Source organism: Dasypus novemcinctus, chromosome 5 (genome assembly GCF_030445035.2).
Source record: "Dasypus novemcinctus isolate mDasNov1 chromosome 5, mDasNov1.1.hap2, whole genome shotgun sequence".
Taxonomy (NCBI): Eukaryota; Metazoa; Chordata; class Mammalia; order Cingulata; family Dasypodidae; genus Dasypus; species Dasypus novemcinctus.
Window position 1 is genome coordinate 139,501,428 of NC_080677.1, and position 21,006 is coordinate 139,522,433.

A 21,006-nucleotide genomic window follows, 5' to 3' on the forward strand; every position below is an offset into this window, starting at 1 on the left:
CCAAATGGCTTCCTATAGAGAGATCTTGTCCTCTACATGTTTCATTTCTGATTCACGGACAGCCATTTTGCAAGGCCGGAACTCAATCAGATTTATTTAAACTTCAAAAAAGTTGGGGAAATGTGGGGGAAATCTAAATGTTTACTAAAATAGAAAAAAAAAATCTAGTTGCTCTGGAGGGGAATTTTGCTTTGTAGGTCAAATATTTGGAGAAGCTTTCAAGAGCAACCAAGGAACTCTTTTAGTTTTGGTTACATATTTCTCATGTACCCTTGCTCTGCTTATCATTCTCAAGGGTGACGCAGCAGTGCTCCAAAATGTGTTCACCAGGTGCAGTGAATGTGCCACAATGATAAAAGAGGTTGTTGATGTGGAAGGAGTGGGGTGAGGGGGGTGGGGAGTATATGGGGACCTCATATTTTTTGAATGTAATATTTAAAAGAAGATTACACGGAGCCTAGAGAAATCCATTTGCCAACTATAAGCATAGATGTAAGTAATTTATATATAATATGTAATTTAACTATAAATTGTATATGCTCATATTTTATGAGGCAGGACAGCACAGGAGACAAGCATAGCCCTCAGAGTCAGACAAACAGGGATTCTGAGCTAAGTGACCATGAACATTTGTATCTTCTAAGCCTCTATTTGGTAAAACTGTAAGTTAGATATACTAATAGTAGCTACCTTGTGAAGTTGTTATGAGGATTGAGATAATGTATGTAAAATGCTTAATAGAGGACCAGGCACATAATAAATATTAAATACTATTATTAAGTATTTTCATTTGTACTTTACCTTTCCTGCTCAATTATTAATACCTTGAGGGACTGTTTATCCATTAGTTCTCATGAATCCTTGAGCTGTTCAGTACACTGCTCTATTTACAATGTGTAGTCAACATACTATTGTTAGCACAATTGTCTTCTGCCCATTTTATATATATCATTTTGGCCTGAAATTGGAATACTTCAAAAGTACTTTAAATGGGAGTGGTTTCGGAACTGGCTTCCCAGTTACGAGGCCCTGGGTTCAATTCCCAGCCTCAGTACATCATGTACTCTAAAAAAAAAAAAAAAATACTTTAAAAGTACATGCTAAAGATCAGGTTTGTTCTAACAGCTTAGTTTTTGTTAATATGCCCTACCTATTTTTGTTGTTAATTTGTAATGGACTAAAATTTCTAAGTATTTCCTATCTTTTTCTGGAGTGTCTTTGACTAAATCATGATTTTGTTGAAAAGTAATAAATACATCCTTTAAGCTCTAGGCCATACTAGGATTTTTATTTTGTCAACTGAAAACTCAATTAATTACGACTATCAATAACTTCATATTTTGCATGTTTTCAAAATTGGTATTCAACGTGATTTCAATAATCATTACTAATAGTTATAATGTTACTAAGAATACAAAGCTGCCATCAAAGAGTTTGAGTTTTTTTTAATAATTTTAATTACATTAATTAGAATTTAAATGAAAATTATGTTCACTTGAAAAAAATATTTAATTAAACCTGTATTTGAAGCTCTACAAAAGCAAGGCATTTAGTATATTTCTAGCGAAGATAAAAGTTGACAAGTTTCAACTATCTTGAAAGTGAATGAAGGATAAAAACCACGTGAGTGAAACAGATGTAGCTCAGTGGTTGGTGCCTGCTTCATGTGTATGAGGTCTTGGGTTCAATCCCTGATACCTCCTAAAAACAAACAAGCTAGCAATGGATTCTTAAACTTTACACCAAAAGTATGGGCAAAAAAAGAAAAATTAGGTATATTGAACTTCCTCAAAATTAAATACTTTTTTTTTTGCATCAAAGGACATACTCAAGAAAGTAAAAAGAAAACATACAGAGTGGGAGAAAATATTTGGAAATTATACATCTGATAAGGGTTTAATATAGAGGATATATAAAGAATTCTTACTTCGCACAAATAAAAGATGTACAACCCAATTAAAAATTGGTCACAGGACTTGAATAGATATTTCTTCAAAGAAGATATACATGGCTAATAAGCACATGAATAGATGCTCAACATTATTAGTCATTAAGGAAATGCAAATCAAAACCACAATGAGATACTACTTCATACACACTACAATCGCTATTATTTTAAAATGGAAAATAGCAAAGTGCTGGTAAGGATGCAGAAAAATCACAACCCTGGTACAGTGTTGGTGGGAAAGTAAAATGGAAAACAGTTTGACAATTCCTCAAAAAGTAAAATATAGAAGTGCCATGTAACCCAGCAATCCTACTTCTAGGTATAAATCCAAAAGAAATGAAGGCAGGGACTCATACAGATATTTGAACACCAATATTCATAGCAGTGTTATTCACAATAGCCAAAAGGTGGAAGCAACACAAATAATCCTCAACAGATGAATGGATAAACAAAATATGGTATATACATACAGTGGAATATTACTCAGCCATGGAAAGGAATGAAGTTCTGACACACACTATACATGTATCACAAGATATCATGTTGAGTGAAATAAGCCAAATGTAATAGGACATACACTGTATCATTCCACCTATATGAAATAACTAGACTATGCAAATTCATAGCAACAGAAATTAGATTACAGGTTACCAGGTGCAGGGAGGGCAGGTGTAATGGGGAGTTAATGCGTAATGGGTACAAGGTTGTTGGAGTGATGGAAAAAGTTTGATAATGGATGGTGGTGATTGTTGATGGTGACCACAACAATGTGAATATGATTAATGCCATTGAATTGTGTGCTTGTGAGAAGTTAAGATGGGACAAATTTTATGTTGTATATTTGTAACCACAAATTTAAAAAAAGAAGACAAAGTTACAATGCCAAATAAAGGATCGAATATAGAAGAGACAGTGCCCAAAAGGACACGCATTATTGAGAAAATTGAAAACATTGGAATATGACTGTATACTTAATATCAATATTAAATTTCTTTTTTTAAAGATTTATTGTTTATTTCTCTCCCCTTCCCCCACCCCCAATTGTCTGCTCCCTGTGTCCATTCACTGTGTGTTCTTCTGTGACCGCTTCTATCCTTATCAGCGGAACTGGAAATCTGTGTTTCTTTTTGTTGTGTCATCTTGTTGTGTCAGCTCTCCATATGTGCAGCACCATTCTTGGGCAGGCGGCACTTTCTTTCACGCTGGGCAGCTCTCCTTACGGGGTACACGCCTTGCGCATGGGACTCCCCTATGTGGTGGACACCCCTGTGTGGCACGGCATCAGCACTGCGCATGGGCCAGCTCCACATGGGTCAAGGAGGCCTGGGGTTTGAACCGCGAACCTCCCATGTGGTAGGTGGACACCCTATCCATTGGGCCAAGTCCGCTTCCGAATATTAAATTTCTTTTTTTTTTTTTAAGATTTATTTATTTATTTATTTGTTTAATTCCCCCCCCTCCCCCGGTTGTCTGTTCTCTGTGTCTATTTGCTGCGTCTTGTTTCTTTGTCCACTTCTGTTGTCGTCAGCGGCACGGGAAGTGTGGGTGGCGCCATTCCTGGGCAGGCTGCACTTTCTTTCGCGCTGGGCAGCTCTTCATAAGGGGCGCGCACCTTGCACATGGGGCTCCCTCACGCGGGGGACCCCCCCTGCATGGCAGGGCACTCCTTGCGTGCATCAGCACTGCGCATGCGCCAGCCCCACACGGGTCAAGGAGGCCCGGGGTTTGAACCGCGGACCTCCCATGTGGTAGACGGACGCCCTAACCACTGGGCCAAGTCCGTTTCCCTAAATTTCTTGAACTTGATAATTGTACCTAATGGGCTTACATCTGTAAATATCCTTTATCTTAGGAAACATGTATGGAAGTATTAAGTTGTAAAGAGCATGATGTATGAATCCTACTCGAATGTGTAGAAAATGGATAGAAAGATAAACAGAATGATAAGCGTGACAAAATGTTAAAGTTGGTAAATCTAGATATATCTGTAAAGGGGATACTGAAATTCTCTGCATTATTTTTGCAACTTTCCTGTAAGTATGAAATTATATCAAAATAAAAAAGTAAAAAGAAAATCAGTGATGTGTATGTCCCTGACTGGAGTTTCAGCCTTTTCTCTGAAAAGACCCACATAGTAGTGGGGAATGTCAAATCAGATGGCAAATAAGGCAAATGGGATCCCACTAATAGTTTTTTGCCTCCTTGGTTTTTATTTGCTATCAGATTTCTTCTCTTTTAATAGTATCCATTAAAAATAAATGAGATAAATTCATCTCATGGGTACATACTTCATACCATCTAACCAAGTATCTGGGACGTAAGCTGTTAAATCTTTTTTTTTATTATTTACTTATTTTTTAATTTATTGAAGTATATCACTCATATATAAATGATAAGTGTACAGTATTAGTTGTGAACTTACAAAACAAACATACAGGACTCTCACACCTCACTCTACCACTAATACCTTGCATTGTTGTTAAACCTTTTTAACTAATGATTAAAGCGCATTGTCAAAATACTACTACTAACCAAAGTATTTTCCCCAAACCCATTATTATCTTTATATCATTCACATATGAACATACATAAACAATAAGTAAAAGTTGTGAACTTAACAAAGCAAACATGCATAACATCATCCAGGGACCCATAAATCAACCCTCCATCAACACCGTGCATTGTCGCGAGATGTTTGTTACAAATTATGAAAGAATATTGTCAAAGTCTTACTACTAATCACAGACCTTATCTCATATTTGGTGTATTTCCCCCCCAACCCACTCTATTATTATTTTTTAAGTATATTTTTTTATGACAGAAGTTGTAAACTTATAAAACAAGCATGCACATGTGCAGAATTCCCAAACAACACTCCTCTATCAACACACCACACTGTGGTGGAACATTTGTTACAAATAATATCATCTGATTGTTACCATGTCCATAGTGTACATCTGGCACCCATTTTCCATACTGCCCCATTATCAACGAAGTACATATTTGGCATAGATGCAAGAATATTATATTATTACTGCAAACCACAGTCCATGGGTGACTCCAGTTGTATCTTTCCCATGCTTCCTACCACCCTGCATTAGTGACATACATTTGCTCTAGCTAACAAAGGACTCTCTTGCATCTGTACCATCAACCACAATTCTCATTCACCTCTTGGTTTACTGTGCTATTCTGTTCCTAGAATATTCTCTAGCATTCTGTTAATTGGCATTTACATACCTCAACTATCATTTTCTGTCACATCCTCATTTATAAACTAGCTGTTACTATGTGTTACCATCCACTCTATACATTTCCACACTTTAACAGTAAAGCTAATTAAAACTGCTACATACATTAAACATCAGTAGTCCACTCAGTCCTTCTCTTATCTCCTTTAAGAATCTACCACCTACCACCAGGTCTTGAAGACATTTTCCTACAATTTCTTCTAGAAGCTTTATGGTAAATTGCTTTTATTTTCAGGTTTTTGATCCATTTTGAGTTAATTTTTGGATAAGATGTGAGGTAGGGGTCCTCTTTCCTTCTTTTGGCTATAGGTATCCAGTTCTTTCAGTACCATTTTTGTTGAATGGATTGTTCTGCCTGAGCTGTGTGGGTTTGACAGGCTAGTCAAAAATCACTAGACCATACCTGTGAGGGTCTGTTTCTGAACCATAAATTTGGTTCCATTGGTCTATTGTGTGTCTTTAGGCCAGTACCATGTTGTCTTTTACTACTATAGGTAGGTATTATGATTTAAAGTCTGGAGATGAGGGTTTACTTTTCCTTTTTATGATGTTTCTGGCTATTCAGGATTCCTTACCATTCCAAGTAAATTTAATGATCATGTTTTCAATTTTTTCTTTAATGCTGGTGTAATTTTTATCGGTATTGCATTAAATTTGTATATCAATTTGAGTAGAATTGACATCTTAATGATATTTAGCTTTCCAACCCGTGACATGGAATGTTCTTCCGGTTATTTGGAACACTTTTCATTTCTTTTAACATTGTTTCAGTTTTCTGAATATAAGTGCTTTACATCATTGATTAATTTTATTTCTGACTATTTGAGTTTTATCTGTCCTATTTTATTTTCACCACTCTTTTGACACTTTTAGTTACTTCTATTGATAGAATCTTCATTTCTTTACTCTCTTCTAGACTTTTCCTTTCTTTTTTTTTCAGGCTCTAGCACTCTAGCATTTCCTGAAAATCTGGTCTCTTGGTTAAAAATTCTCTTAGTTTTTGTTTATCTGTGAATATCCTAAATTCCACCTTATTTTTGAAGGACAATCTTGCTGGATATAAGATTCTTGGCTGGAAGTTTCTCTCTTGCAGTATCTTAAATATATCACATCACTGTCTTCTTGCATTCATGGTTTCTGGTGAGAAATCAGCTCTTAATCTTATGGGTATCCCTTATATGTTATGCATTGCTTTTCTCTTACTGTTCTCAGAATTTTCTCTTTGTCTTTGGCATTTGACATTCTGATGAGTATGTGTCTCGGAGTTGTTCTATTTGGATTTTTTCAGATGGGAGTACATTGTGCTTCTTAGACATGTGGATATCTATGTCCTTCAATAGGGTTGGGAAATTTTCTACCATTATTTCTTCAAATATTCCTTCTGTCCCTTTTCCCTTCTCTTCTCCTTCTGGGACACCCATGACATGTATGTTTGCATGGCTTTTGCTGTCATTTAGTTTCCTGAAACCTTGTTCAATTTTTTCCATTCTTTCCTTCATCTGTTCTTTTGTATGTTCGCTTTCAGAGGCCATTTCTTCAAGCTCTCCAATCTTTTCTTCTGCCTCCTCAAATCTGCTATTATATGATTCCAATGTTTTTTTAATTTCATTTATTGTGCCTTTCATTCCCATAAAATCTGCTAGTTTTCTATTAAGCTTTCAAATTCTTCTTTGTACTCATCCAATGTTTTCTTAAATTTTTTTTTTAAGATTTATTTTTATTTATTTATTTAATATCCCCCCCTCTCCCGGTTGTCTGTTCTCTGCATCTATTTGCTGTGTCTTGTTTCTTTGTCCACTTCTGTTGTCCTCAGGGGCATGGGAAGTGTGGGCGGCGCCATTCCTGGGCAGGCTGCACTTTCTTTCGCGCTGGGCGGCTCTCCTTACGGGTGCACTCCTTGCGTGTGGGGCTCCCCTACACGGGGAACACCTCTGGGTGGTGTGGCACTCCTTGCCCGCATCAGCACTGCGCATGGGCCAGCTCCACATGGGTCAAGGAGGCCCGGGGTTTGAACCGCGGACCTCCCATGTGGTAGACGGATGCCCTAACCACTGGGCCAAGTCCGTTTCCCCAGTGTTTTCTTAATATCCTTAATCTCTTTAGCCATCTCGTTGAATTTATTAAGGATATTTGTTTGAACATCTATGATAAGTTGTCTCAACTCCTTAATGCATCTGGAAGTTTACCTTGTTCCTTTAACTGGGCCATAGCTTCCTGTTTCTTGATGTGGATTGTAATTTTTTGTTGGTGTCTTGGCACCTGGCTTACTAGAGTATTTATTCTGGGTGCAGTTTTTCTCTTTAGTTTAGAGCTTCCTGCCACTTTTCCTTTGCTGGTTGTGCAGTAGGAACCAAGGATATAGGTGGTACCATAAGCTGTGGAGGCTCAAGCTGCCCTCATTACCCCAGGAACTGATGAAACTTCTCCCAACTTTCTCCTTTGCAGGGGTAGGAAGAGAATTACAGCTGTGTGAAATAACCCAAGTTGTGTAGACCTAGACTGTAGTTGGCCAGAAAGACTGATGAAGCTTCACATCCCTTTCTCCCCTGCCTGGGGTGGGATGGAGCTGCAGGTGTGGGCAGCAATCTATGCAGTACAGGTCCAAGATGACCGCAGTTGCCCCGATAGACTTCCAGTTATTCAGTCCATGCCAGCCAAATGTACCTGCAGTTACCTGGATAGGCTGCTGCAGGACACACCAGCTTCCTCCCTGCCAAAGGTGGAGCTGAAGCCTAGGCTGGGGCTGCAGGCTGATCTGGTTGAAAGAAACTTGTTCCTACCATCACTGTGATTTTGGGTCAGCTGGCTTTCCCTTAGGCTGGAGGCAGAGTCAAAATGGCAGCTACCAGCTTCCTTCCTACCTGGACAAGTTCAAACTTTAGCTGTTCTTAGGGTTATACTCTAGCCAGCCGAATCCACCAGTCAGTAGCTGAAATCGGTGGCCAATGGTCTCCCACTCTTCTGTTTTTGGGAAATGGAGCTTCAAATTCCAGCCACCGAATAGCTCCTGGGGCAGCTTATGCTGCCAAAGTAGGATGATCACCTGCCTCCATGGCTGGCTAGTAATTTCCTGGAGAGGCTGGTGCAGGTTCCCCCAGCTTCTTGCCTGTCAGAGGTGGGGTTGGGGCTTATGCTAGAGCTGCCATTTGATCTGGATGGAAAGAAGCCAGTCCCCAGCAGCACTGTGATTTCCAGTCCACCCTGCTTCCCCTCATGCCAGGTGTGGAGTCAAGATGGTGGCTACTGGCCTCTTTCTGACTTGGACAGTTTCAGACTTTAGCTGTTCTTAGGATTATAATTTAGCCCACTGAATTTATTCATCAAAAGCTGAAGTTGGTGTCCAACCGTCTCTTCCTCCCCAGTTTTGGGGAGGTGGAGCTTTTAATTCCAGCAGCGGAACAGCTCCTGAGGTCTCTTGTGCCTCCAGTGGAGGATGGGCACTGGCCTCTGTGGCGTGGGGCACCCTACTTATGAATCTTCTCTGGAGATGGGCAGTAGCCTCCTTCCATTCCTTCAAGGATGTGGCAGGATGCTCTTTGGGTCTTCTGGAGCCCCCAACAGGTGCTTCAGCTAGCTCGAGAGCTCTCAGTATTTAGTAACTGCCCTGTAGCAGTAGCTGACACTCGGAGCTCTTTACTCCACAGCCATCTTGCTGGTTCTCAGATTCATTTTATTTTTGTTATTTATTTCTCCCTACCCCCTTATTGTTTGCACTTACTGTGTCTGCTTGTCTTCCTTGTTTCTTTACGAGGCACTGGGAACTTAACCTGGGAGGGAAGCATCTAATAACTTGAGTCACCTCCTTTCCCTGCTTTGTTTTGTCTCTCATTATGTTTTTCTTCTTCTGTCTTTTGTTGTGTCATCTTTTGGCATTAGCTTTCCATGCCTGCTCATTGTGCCAGCTCACTGTCTTCTTTAGGAGGTACCAGGAACTGAAACAGAGACCTTCCATGTGGTAGGCAGGAGCCCAATTGCTTGAGCCACATCCTCTACCCTGTTCAATCTTTTTTTTAGATTTTTAAAAATTTCTCCCCCCTCTCTCCATTGCAACTTCAGTCCCTGGCCTTCTGCATCTCTTATCGTCTCTCCTCTGTGTTTCTTTTTTTGTTGTGTCATGTTTCTGCACCAGGTCTCTGCATGGGTCAGCACTCCTGTGTAGGCCAACACTCTGCACAGGCCAGCTCTCCGCATGGGCCAGCACTCCATGTGAGCCAGCTCACCTCATGGACCAGCTTGCCTTCACCAGGAGGCCCTGCATATCTTACCCTGGACCTCCTATATGGTCTATGGGAGCCCAATTGCTTGAGCCATATCCACTTCCCCTTGTTCAATCTTAAATTGGTTTTTAGTTGCGGGGAGGAGTATGAGTTGGAATGCATCCTTTCAATTTCATTTTTTAAAGATTTATTTCATTTATTCCCCCACCCCCACCCCATTGTTTCCACTCTCAGTCTACTCTCTGTGTCTGTTTGTTGTGTGCTGTGTCTGCTTGTCTTCTTTTTTAGGAGATACCAGGAACAGACCCTGGGACCTCGCATGTGGGAGAGAGGTGCCCAGGCATTTGAGCCACCTCTGCTCCCTGCTTGTGCTTCTCATTATGTTTACTTGTTGTGTTTCCTCGTTGCATCATCTTGTTGTGTCAGCTTGCCATGCCAGTCTGTCATGTCAGCATGCTGTCTTGCTTGTCTTCTTTAGATGGCACTGGGAACTGAACCCGGGATCTCCCATGTGGTAGGCAGGCACCCACCTGCTCAAGTCACATCTGCTTCTCTCAATTTGATTTTTAAGATTTTTCTTCTACAACTCTTCCTCGGTGCTTGAGGAATGGAAACTCTATTTATTCCCTTCAATGCATTAATTCAGCTGTTACTGATTAATGCCTGGTCTCTGCATCATCTTCAGGCAAAACAAAGTACAGGTGATAGTTGGCTATTTTTCAAAAGACTCTCCAAGTTACCTTCCCACTCTGGAGCTTGGGTTTCACTATTCAAAAAGCATTTATTCTGGCACTAGCAGTTTTGCTTGGAGAGGGGGCCCCAAAGATCACGGTAGGAACAAAAGGAACAAGAAGAGTGAGAGGAGAGGGGTACTGAAAGAAGAGTCTATTTTTACACCATACTTATGATTTTCACTGCATAACTCTATCTTCCACAATGTAATCATAGAAAATAGATGAATAAATCCTCAGTCAAAGATGATCAACTCAACATGCCATCTTGTTTGAGTGTGCTGGGACTGACCGCAGCCGGGCATGAAGCCTGGGCCTGCTGAGGGACACTATGACGGGAACACTCTCCCTTCATTCAGACTCACAGGAGTTTGCTGCTCTTGTTTTGTGCTAGTAACTTGCAGCTAGGGAGCCGACAGGCTTGTGTCCTGTTCTGGGACAGGGGGATGGAGTAGGGCAGAAGTGTGTGTGTGTGTGTGCATGCACGCATATGTATTTTGAGAGGAGGGGGATAGTTAGGTATCACATCACTCACCCCAATGAGAAATGCAGGGGTGAGCCTCTTGAGCCCACAGAAATCCTAATTCTTTATGGCTGTCCTCCCTGGCTTGTCCCTCCCTGGACACCTATGGACTGGGAAGGTGATAACTCTTTGCCTGGGAGTCGGCTGTGTCATGTCCTGCAGTATGAAACCCGTGTCTGCGCTCTTTGCCTTAAAAAAAAAACTTTATGCACTAACCTCCTCTTCACGTGTCCCTATGTGTCATGCATTTTACCACCAATCAGTATAATTTACTGCTGTGATAGGAAGCACTCATGATTGATGAATTATTTGATTTGCTTGACTGGGTATAAAAAGAGGACTTATACTTCTCCTTAATGACTAACAGGAAGAAAGAGAAGATAGACACAGAACAGGTTAGATGTGGGAACTCATGTCTGTTGGTCAAGATCTCCATAAAGGAGATATTGAGAAAATGGATGGATTTTTCTGCAAAGTTGCTAAGATGCTTAAATGAGATATTTATGAAAGTTGATTGCAAACTATAAATTTCTAAAAATCTTACTTGTTATTGTTAATCTTTGTAAAAATAACAATAAATGAGGACAAGAAAGGCAAGAGAATGAGAGAAAAAAGAAAAAAACAAGCATTGTATCCTAGCTGTAAGAAGGCCCTAAATAGTGTAAACTTTAGACAACCAAGACATTCTAGAGTAGATTACCATAAAAATCAAACCAGGAAAGAATAAAGAAAAGAAGATAAAGTTAAAAAACAAAACAAAACAAAAGAATATTTATTGAACACCTGCTGAGAATGTTACTGGAGCTACAAACAGTGTTCAGATCAATTGCTCAGCAAGATGAACTAAATAATGAAACCATTTTATGAATGTTTTGCCATTTAAATTACTATAATGGATAGTGTGATGTGACTGTCATGGTATTCGTCAGCCATATAGAAAGAATGAAAAGCATTTGGAATTAATAAGAACTTATATACAACTTTTAACATTGAGCCTATTTTTTTGTTTCTAGATGTTGGAATATGGTTCCTTTCAATAGCTGTTCTACAGGAATGCTGAATGATTAAGGACTGCATAAAAGTCTTTGCAGAGATAACACAATTGATTTGTAAAGTAATTAGTTACTATTATATTTATTTAATATTGTTTTGTTTTTAATAATGTGCATGTCTTCAGAGATCAGGAATGGATCTGGGTTTTTCTCCTAAGGTACAGGCCCAGTGGTTTATTTACTGCCAAGAACTGGAACTTTACCAAGAGGGTGGAATGGTCACTATATTTGTCATGGAAATGGAGTAAAGAACTTTTTTTATATTAGAAGAGTTAAAAAAGCCAGACTTTTTTTTTTTTTTTATGTTAGTAGAGTTTATTGGCATGGAGTTGTGTATTTCATTTCGCTGCTCAGGTGGGATATTTCCATTCATAAAGAAATGAGAGAATGCAAGGCCTAAAAATCAAAATACAATGGCTCAATTAATGTTTAGAAAACTAATTTTAATAAAGTGTTTAATAAAGATTAATTTTAGTAAAGTGTAATGAATAAGTTTGAAGCTACACAGTTCCTATCAATAAATATGTGTTGTACCCACTTTCAAGGTCAAGCAGACAAAGTATGCGTTCTTACCTGAATCAGGAGGTAACAAACAACTAACAACTAGCAAGTATTGACCAGGTGCTAGGCATATCACAGTGTTTTTGCGAACATGTCTTCTTTTTCTATTCTTAACTTTTTCTCATTGTACAAGATTCAAACAGCACAGAACTGTATAGAACAAAATGTGTAAATTCCCCTCTATTTCTCCCACATTTACTATTTCCTTTAAATATTGATAGTTTTTTACTCTTTTGTCCCTCCTTCCCTCCCTCCATTTTTCCCCCCTATGGATTTATTTATTTCTGCCCCCCTCCCTCCATTGTCTGCTCTCTGTGTCCATTCTCTGTGTCTTCTTTTGTGTCTGCTTGTATTCTCATTGAGTGACTCCAGGAACCGATCCTGGGACCTTCTGGAGTGGGAGAGAGGTGATCATTCTCTTGCGCCACCTCAGCTCCCTGGTCTGCTGCATCTCTTATTGTTTCTCTTCTGTGTCTGTTTTTCTTGCATCATCTTGCTGCGCCAGCTCTCTGCGTGGGCTAGCACTCCTGCACAGGGCCAGCACTCCCACACGGGGCCAGCTTGCCTTCACCAGGAGGTCTTGGGTATTGAACCCTGGACCTCCTACATGGTAGATGGGAGCCCAATTGCTTGAGCCACATCCGCTCTCCCTCCCTCCATTTTTTATGTTGAAAAATATTTTCAAAGCTACAGAAAAGTTAAAAGAACAGTAGGATGAATATTTTCTACCTTTCAGCTAGATTCATAAGTTATTAACATTTTGCCACATTTCCTCTCCCCTCCCACCTCCTGCCTTCAAAATATGATCTGAAATAAGCTGCAAACATCATGACACTACCTCCAGCATGCAATGCCTAAGAACACGGGCATTCTTTTAAACCAGCTATCATTATCACATTCAAGATTTAATAATATTATCTAATATACAGACAACATTCAAATGTCCTAATTGTCCTAACAATGGCTTTTATAGGTTTTTAAATTTTATTTATCTATTTATTTTACTATTAAAGATATAATCAATTACATTAAGTTATCATGTCTCATTAGTTTTCTTTAACTTAGGGTAATAATTTCTCTGTCTTTTTTTTTGCATTTCATGACATTGATATTTTGTAGAATGTACAAAATATCAGGTTTGTATTTGTCTGTCAATTTTTAACTCTTAATTTCTATAGAACCATCTTCGCTAATACAATATTATTAAAGAACCTGGAAGAAATGCATAATTAAGATAGTGATTTTTAAAAATCCATTAAAAATACACAATAAAGAATTCAAACAGTATATAAGTATAGACAGTAAAATCCTCTCTCTCTCCACATAAGTTTGTATGTATTTTTTATTTTTCATAGACAAATAGGCCCATACTTTACATTCTGTTCTGAGCTAAACAATATATGTTGGAACTCTTTTTGTCATTACATATAGATCTACCTCTTTGGGTTTTTTTTCACTTTTAAATTAATTTTTAAATTTTTGAAAAAATATATTCACATAGTTCAAAATTTAAAACAATAGAAAAGATATTCAGTGAAAACTCTTAGTTATACCCCTGCCCAGTCCTGCCAGTATATCCTTTCCCCCAGTGTCTTAGGTATAATTTCGGAGTTTCTTATGCAAATATAAGCTATTTTTATTGCACCCCTTTACACAAAAGGTAGCAGAGTATAAAACCTGTTTCTGCCCTTTTTTTTAGCAATATACCTTGATGACAAGCTAAAGTTATCTTTTTTTTTAGATTTTATCTTTTATTTATTTATCTCCCTGCCCCCTCTCCTTTCCCCTCCCCCCCCAGTTGTCTGCTTTCTGTGTTTATTCATTGTGTATTCTGCTGTGACTGCTTCTATCCTCATGAGTGGCACCGGGAATCTGTCTCTTTTTTGTTTGTTTGTTTCTAAGAATATGTGTGGGGAAACGGACTTGGCCCAGTAGTTAGGGTGTCCATTTACCACATGGGAGATCTGCGGTTTAAACCTCGGGCCTCCTTGACCCATGTGGAGCTGGCCCATGCGTAGTCCTAATGCGCACAGGGAGTGCCATGCCAAGCAGGGGTGTCCCAACGTAGGGGAGCCCCACGTGCAAGGAGTGCACCCCGTAAAGAGAGCCACCCAGCGTGAAAGAAAGTGCAGCCTGCCCGGGAACGGTGCTGCACACATGGAGAGCTGACACAACAAGATGACGCAACAAAAAGAGACACAGATTCCTGTACCGCTGACAACAACAGAAAAGGACAAAGAAGACGCAGCAAATAAACACAGAGAACAGACAACCGGGATGGGGGCGGGGAAAGGGGCGAGAAATAAATAAATAGATAAATCTTAAAAAAAAAAAAGAATATATGTGTATGTAGAACTGAATAATCCTGTAATATATTAAAGTTCTTGTTAGTATGTTTAACTAAGCAGGAATTAAACTGATATTTCTAGTATAAATTGTGGGCTATTTGTGTATTTTTTTTAACAAATCAATTTTATTGATAAATATTAATGGGCTATTTGTTTAGAAGGCAGAAAACCTAAAGTAAAACACATATATATATGGAGGATTCTTCAAAGGTGATGAGAGTTTGGGTATTCTTTGACATTTTTTATTTACATATGTTCCGTTGGGGATTTGAAGGCAGAATTTTCATAGGAGAAACAGTAAACATGTATGTGAAATATCCCATTTCTCATATAATATAATACTCTGCTTTCATGATACCTTTTATGTGAGGATCTCAACTTACTTATTTCCGATGTCTGTGTAGGGAGCACATTAGTTATCATTATTACTAATTTACCAACAGGGAAAGTAAGGTATTTGGCTTGGTTATAGCATTGTCAGCATGAAAAGTTTTATTGGTCATACAGGATGCATGGCACAAAAGTATATTTATGCATCACAGCAGTGTAGTAATTACTTAAAAACACCTGTTTTTCAACTCTGGTCTCTGAACTAACACTGTTCTTTTCCTACTTACCTTAAGAACAAAACTGTTCTATAAAGCTTAGCAGTGTAGGCACTTGAAGGGTTAATGGAATTTGTCTCTATTCCTTTTTCTTCTGAGAATTCTGGACAATCTTCTCTTCTGCTTGACCTTTTAAAATTTTAATTATGTATTTTAATCCCTAATATCCCCCACAGTTGTTTCAAATCCATCCATTTTCTCAAGGTTCCCTTCTTGAGAAGATCTTGGCCATCCGACATGAGTTTCCATATCTTACCTGTTCTGTCTCTGTCTAGCTTCTCTTTCTTCCTGTCTGTCTTGGAGGAAGAAGTGTAACTCCTCTTTTTCAAAGTTAGTTCCTCTACCTCTATACTTGATATGGTAGTTTCAGTCTTTTGTGGAGTCCAGGAAACTATGTTCTTAAACTGGTCTATTCCTGTGGGTGTGAAACTTTGGTTAGATTAGATTCTGTTAAGGGCCATTTGATTAGATTAATCTGGCAAGGCATAGCCCAGGGTGGGTCTTAATCCTCTTACTGGAGTCCTTTATAAACTGGAATCTGTGGATCCACAGAGACAGAGAGAAACCTCTGGAAGCTGGGAGAGAAGGCCCTGGGAGCCAGAAGCTCAAACCACAGAACACAGAAGCTGAGCGGAGCCACTGAGCCAGAAGCTGAAAGCAAGATGTGGAGGAGAGGGGAGAGGTGAGCGATGCTGCCATGTGCCTGACTGCCCAGAGCTGCAGCTCAGGGAGAAAGCATCCCGATGATACCTCGATTTGGATATTTTCATGGTTATCAAAGCTGTAAACTAATAAGTTAATAAATCCCCATTGTAAAAGCCAGCTCGCTTCTGGGATACTGCCTTGACAGCCTTTTGCAAACTAAAACACTTGGTCCCATATCTTCACATCTCCTGTGGAACTTAACTCCTTTATTGCTTTGTCTCCAGCATCTCCAATTCTTCCACTGGGCTCTTTGATCAGAAGTATGCACAAATGTCTTGGTGGTAACTAATAAAAACGATCAAAAGAAAAACAGACAAGCAAAGCCAAACCAAATAAACTTCTCTTGACTCTACCTTTCTAGCTAATGCCTTACTTCCCCTATCCTTTCACAGACAAAATTTTCTACCTGATGAATTGGGTTCCCCACAAAGCACTCCCTTTAATCCTGAACAACTAGGTCATTGCAGTTACTCTATCAAAGACCACCAAGATTTTAATCATTAAAGTTTCTCCGTTCCCCTCTTTTTTTCCTCTGATGATATTAACCAAGCCTTTTTGGAAATTCCCTCATTCTCTGAGTGCAGCAATGCAGCATTTCCTAGGTTCTCCAACTGTCTGTTGTCCCTTGGTTACCTTCTCTTTTTTCTTCCACTGTAAAGTGGGCTCTCAACCCTTGATTTGCAGCTTGACCAGTCTTTAAAGTTCCAGGTCCTTATGACATCTGCTAGGTATTTTCAATGAGATCCCCACTTATCATTGCTCCCCATGTCTAACATATGAACTTTCTCTTCTTCCAACAAAACTGGCTCTTCCTCTTAATTACCCGATTTCTGTGAGGTTAACCCTTCCTGGTTAAAAAACTTAACATTTTAGAGTCAAATTTTCTTTTTCCCTTTTCTTCACCCCAACATATCTAGTCAAGCATTTTTTTTCTTTTATAACCGGCAGATTTCCCTTTTATAACTTCAAATGGGTTCAAATCTTTTACAGTCACTATTTCCTTTAGTTGTCAATAAAATAACTTAAAGCCCCTTCTGAAATGACTATAAAATGTCCAGACACACTCCTCCTTCAATTTCTAAGGATTCTTAGGGGGCCCATCCTGTTTCAGTTGTCACTTATGCCCTCTTGTGCTAGACTGTTTCTAAGAGCAGGCCTTCTGATGGTCTCTGTCAATCTAATAGCTGCTACTACTTGCACACATGAACCTTGCTCCTTCATTCATTCGTTGAGGCTACTATTTGCATAAAATTTAATACTAGTGGTTAATAAACTTTCCTGAAGACTTGAGGATGTCACAGAAAGAAATAAAAAGGAAAAAACACTTTATTATTGGATATTAGCTATCAATGCTTCTAAAGTCCCTGGCCCCAGGCTATGTCCTTTCTCCAGGTTCCACTTCTGGTTGTGTTTTCCCAAGCTCCAAGCCTCTACTCATCTTCTATTAGTCTATGATTCCTGTCTTCCAAAAAGGTAGGAAGGCCAAAATCTGTTAAAATTGTAATAACTTTGGCAAAGATGCTTTTCTTCTGAAGGTCTTTTACCTTATTATGGAGGCTTTTAGTCTCAACTCTTTCATCCAGACTCTGTTGATGATTTTACTTTTGCATAATCACGACAGAATTTTCCTTCTGAAATAAGAATTCTTTTGCCACCCTAGAATATGGAAACAGCTCAAGTTTTAAAAATAGCACCCCTTATATATTTTTGGTCATGCTACCCTTGGAAATGGTCCTCTGTCTGGAATTCTCTCCATCTACCCACACCTTCAACTATTAACTCCTACTTATCTTTTAAAACTCACTCAAGATTGACCTCTTCTGGAAAGCTTTCCTTGATCCCTACCCCTCTCTAATCTCCATTTGGATCCTGATTTGAATATCTCTCCTCTCTGCTGGACCATTCAATCCTGATATCACTTATCATGCAGCACTCAAATTACTGATTCCTGGTCTCTCTTCCTTACTAGAAAAAGCTCCTTGAGAGGGGTCATGCTTTCTTTAACTTATGCCTGGAGCACAGCAAAATGTTGGGTCACAGTAGGTGTTCAATGAATGGATAAATGAAAACATATTTCTCATGCTTGTCCCATAATTTCATTTCAATGTCTTACCACCTCACAGTCCACTCCTACAGAAGCCCCCTGAATGGACTTTTGTCATTCATTGTTCTAACTTTATAAAAATTATTCTTATTGGTTTTGAGAAGTAATGAATGAAACTCAAACAATACAAAAAAAATCACAGAGAAGAACTATCTGAAATCCCACTCCCTAGGTATAAGCACTTTTTGCTGGATCTTCTTCCAGCTTTACGAGTATGTGCACACATCTATACATACACACACATATAAATAAGTACAATTTTGCCAAAATGGAATCATACTATACATGCTCTCTTTCTCAGTAATGTATAGGATATATTTTATTGCAATTAATGTAACTACTTTTGGGAAGCGGACTTGGCCCAGTGGTTAGGGCGTCTGCCTACCACATGGGAGGTCTGCGGTTCAAACCCCGGGCCTCGTTGACCCGTGTGGAGTTGGCCCATGTGCAGTGCTGATGTGTGCAAGGAGTGCCCTGCCACGCAGGAGTGCCCCCCGCGTAGGGGAGCCTTACGTGCAAGGAGTGCGTCCCATAAGGAGAGCCGCCCAGCGCGAAAGAAAGCGCAGCCTGCCCAAGAATGGCCCCGCACACACGGAGAGCTGACACAACAAGATGACGCAACAAAAAGAAACACAGATTCCCATGCCGCTGACAACAACGAAGTGGACAAAGAAGAACATGCAGCAAATAGACACAGAGAACAGACAACTGGGGTGTGGGGGGAAGGGGAGAGAAATAAATAAATAAATCTAAAAATATATATATATATATATATATATATAACTACTTTTTTTAAAGGGCTGAGTGATATTTCATTATGAGGAGGTATTATTGCAAATTTGTGATCAATACTTTGTATACAACTTTTTTTTTTTTCACTCCTGCATTTATTTCCTTGCTTTTCCCAAAGGCAAATTCCATAGCTTAATAAAAAATTGCCAAGCTGCAATTCAGGATGTTTACCTGCAGTCCCTACACTAATGGATGGGCTTGTGGGGGATAGGGAAGGCTGTCTACAAATTCCCTCATATTACCTGCATATTTTTCTGGGGAGAGTCCATACCTATTATCAGTTTTTCAAAGAGGTCTGTAACATAGAGTAACTATTAATTACAATATTACTATGTTCCAGGCACAAAGTTAAGCATATACAATTAATCTTCACATCAAGCCAATTATCCCCATTTTATAGATGAGGAAACAAAGTCATAGAGAATGACTGGTCTTTCTACTCTTCTCCCCATCCTGCAAACCACAGATTTGTCATTGTTTGGCTTCAATTATCTCATACCCTTGTTTGAACATTTTCAATGTTTTCCCATTGCCTACAAGATAAAATGTAGTGGGGAGAGACGCGGGAGATAAATAAATTAATTACTTTAAAAAAGAGATAAAATTTAAAGTTCTTAGCCTTAGCACAGGTCCAAATAACTTTGTCAGTATTTACATTTAAATGATTTGCTTCAAAGTGGCATGCTCACTCTCTCCAGGCTTTTGTGCTTTTGTACTTTGTCTCCTCACTCCTCTCAGAATGCCTTTCAACCCAATTTAAATCCTTCCTGTTGTAGGGCTGCCCTGTCTCAAAAAGATCATCTTCCTCTGTACTACTTTCCCAGTAGCACCATCATCTCATCTGAGCTAATGTTAATTTGGGAATAAATCCTTAATTGTCATTGTAAGATCTCTGTTGTTTCACAAAGAACTACTTAAATATCGTCTTGTTATTTAATTTTCAAGGTGTTAATACCTGTTGTCCAAACTACCACATAGATTCCACTGGGTTGAGGCTTTGTTTTGTACCACTTGGTTTTTCTCATAATACAGTTTACTCTGTTAACAGTGTTTTAATAAATATTTGATTTTGGGGGGTGAAGGTGGATGTTATTTGTGGCTAACCTACACTTACTATTTAAAATTCATGTCCCTGTGCTGTCTGCATTTCAAGTTAGCTCACACTTGCTGTAAGGGACTTATTTAAATGTGTAATGTCAGGTGATAGTCTGTCAACACTTGAAGGGAAATAAAACTCCATCAACCTGCTGTGGCATATATGGTTACATGTGACAGTGCCAAACTGTTCATATATCTGAATGAAATTCAAGTCTCTGGTGAGATTATCTTAGATTTTATCATGAGATGTCCACATAAAACCAAATATTGTGTTATTCTTTTTTTTTGACCAGGCATCATATAACCTTCTATACTAAAAAAAAAAAGAGAGAGAATTGGCTCAGATAAAAAAGAAAAATATATACATATTTTTTGCGGATCATCTGCTAAAAACCCCACGCTATAAGGTAATACAATAAGGGTTTAAGAAAAAACAACAGAAAAAGAACAATATAAAGCAATCTTTTGAAGTAGAAAAAGTAGAACTATGGCTACTAATCAGTAAGTGTTCCAGATGCCCAAAATGGGTTAACCAGCTATTATAAATGAAAAGTGTTAAAAAGTGCCTTTACCCAAGTATTTCAAGGGCTTAGATGAGCAAGAATTCACAAGCGTTCTTAGTTGTGAGGGTATCTGAAAAGCAGGCCACTGGAATCCAGCACTAGCAAGCATGTGGCAAAGGGTTTAGTTCTTGAAGGAAATGATAAGGTGGACTAGGCTAAAGATACCAAGGAAACAGACAATTGTCTGGCTTTAATATTATACAGGAAATACGGAAGTCAGGTCTTGAATTTATGGATTTAATTGCTTGTGTGCCTCACTGAATCTTGGATTTGTAGACACTCTTTTGCAGTACTGGAGACCAAAGCATTTTTGATTCCCACAGGACAGGAGTCACATTTTTCAAACCAATCAGTAACTTCAAACTTCTTGTGTTCCTTTTCATTCTTAAGACTCAGAATCCTTGATGATACATGAACGGCTTAGTCATGGTGAGTAAACATAATTGCTTAGCTATCAAAATTCACAAATTTGTCTGGAAACTCCTAAAATAATTGAAAAACTGATCAC

General features: G+C 38.9%; 1 long non-coding RNA gene across 1 annotated transcript; it reads left to right on the top strand.

The window, feature by feature from the left end:
• Positions 1-388: 388 nt before the first annotated feature.
• On the top strand, positions 389-16,052 carry LOC131278623 (uncharacterized). The gene is made up of 3 exons (XR_009186004.1): positions 389-492; positions 11,684-11,784; positions 15,789-16,052. It is a non-coding gene; the product is annotated as an uncharacterized lncRNA (long non-coding RNA).
• Positions 16,053-21,006: the final 4,954 nt, after the last annotated feature.